This window comes from Lucilia cuprina, chromosome 5 (assembly GCF_022045245.1).
Source record: "Lucilia cuprina isolate Lc7/37 chromosome 5, ASM2204524v1, whole genome shotgun sequence".
NCBI lineage: Eukaryota > Metazoa > Arthropoda > Insecta > Diptera > Calliphoridae > Lucilia > Lucilia cuprina.
Genome location: NC_060953.1, coordinates 46,730,060 through 46,732,335, shown reverse-complemented (window position 1 = coordinate 46,732,335; position 2,276 = coordinate 46,730,060).

Here is a 2,276-nt window from a genome sequence, read left to right as displayed (position 1 = left end):
AACTAGAACTGAACTAGAACTGAACTAGAACTGAACTAGAACTGAACTAGAACTGTACTAGAACTGAACTAGAACTGAACTAGAACTGAACTAGAACTGAACTAGAACCGAACTAGAACTGAACTAGAACTGAACTAGAACCGAACTAAACTAAAAGTTAACTAAAACTGAACAAGAACTGAACTAGAACTGAAAATAAAATCAATCGAAAATCATCTTTATGCTGCTTAAGTTTATATTTTTAAAATAATTCTCCTACTGTACGTATGATTAATATTAATTCATGTCATTAAAGAAATTTGTTCATAACTTTTAAGATTTTTGAAATACTTAAAATATTTCAACTCATTTTAAAAACAAAGACCTCAAGCTATGACTCGATTACATCTACACATTAAAATTTTCTTTTTGTGAGTAATTATGTTTAACCTAAACTGCAACTTGTGATGTTCCCTTTTGGAAAATTATATTTTTTTTCATGATATTTTTTTTTTCTTTGCTATTATTGTTTGCTTAATGTTGTTGTTTTAAGTGCTTATTCTTTATATGTACGAATATGGTGTTTTTTCCTTGCTTAAACATGTGTTGCCAAGTTAAGATCGGTTAAACAACTACAGCAACAAAAATAGAAAAAAAACAACAATATTAATAAAAACTACAACGAGAAATAACTTCAAAACATGTGTAAGACTGACTGACGTCTTTGGCTACAAACAAAAAATATAAAATTTATGTCGTTCGTAGTTGCTGTTGTTGTTTTTTTGTTTTCGTTTACAAGAGGCTAGCTAGATATTTGTATAGGTAAAATTTTGTATGTATGTGTTTTGTATGTTGTAAGTATTGTTGTATGTATGTATATTTGTTTCTTACAAAGCACTAAAGTTGACTTGAAGTCTTTGACGTTTTTTTTTCTTTGTTGCTAGAAAAGAAGTTTGTGTTCATGTAGAAAAGAAAGGTTGTATTCATAAGCTCTAGTTTGTTTTTTAACCCTTTCAGTTTCTTATTTATAAGTAGATTTGTACACATGTACATGTGTATGTTTATATATACATATGATTTTTTATATATATTCATATAAATTTATTTGTATATTTATCTTTTTGTTCACATTTTAGCACTTTTACGCATAAAAAGTTCAATGAACGTTTATTTGTTGTTTGTATATACGAACGTTTGAATACAAACAAAGATGATTTTAATTTATGCTGAGCTTGAAAAAAAAAAAAATCTAGTAAAATAGAAAAAAATACGGAAAAATAGCAAAATTATAAAAATAAAACTTACAAAAAATTTGAACTTAAAAGAAACTTTAAAAAGTAAAAAAACTCTAGTTGATTGAAAATCTTAAACTAAAAACATTAAAATTTTATATAAAAAAATTTTTTTCAACACGATAAACAATTCTCAAAAACTTTTTTTACAAAAATAAATCTTGACACAAATTCTTTAGTTAAAAATATCTCTAAAAAAATTCCTTTTTATAATTAATCGCTTTTCCATTAAAAATAGTTTTTCTTTTTTGTTAAAAAATTTGTTTTATTTTAATAACAGCCTTCTCAATTTGTTGTTATTATTCTCTAAAACCCCTTTTGTATTTTTTTGCATTATTTTGCTTTTCAAAAAGCGTCATAAGCTAAATTACGTATAAATATTTTTAATTTATAATAACAAAAAAAAAAAAAGAAAATATATTTTCTTTTTCTAAAAATGTGTGTGATTTTTATATTTTCGCAATTTTTTCTTTCTTTTTCGTTGCTGTTCGACAATTATTAACAAGTGGCATTTTGTTTGCGTGTTTGGTTGTGTGTTATTATGCATGTTTTTTTTTTTCTTTCATCGAAATGTGAAAATATTTTAAGAATTTCTTTAAAATTTATAAATAGTATTTGGAATATAAATTTAAAAATTCTATGTAGGTTTAACTTAATGGTCGTTTACGTAGCATTAGTTTAATAAATAACAAAAATATTATATTAATATAAAAGCCTTTATTTTTTTTTTTTGATTTTTTAAGGAGATCAAAATATTTAAAAAAAAATGTGTTGAAAAGTAAAGCATTATATTTTAAAAGTAAAATTTTTATTACAAAAATCATAAATAGTTACAGGACGTATGATTAATGCTAATTATTGTACTCAAAGAAATTGTATATACTAGAACGAGAACAGAACAAAAACAGAACTAGAACAGAACTAGAACAGAACTAGAACAAAACTAGAACAGAACTAGAACAGAACTAGAACAGAACTAGAACAGAACTAGAACAGAACTAGAAC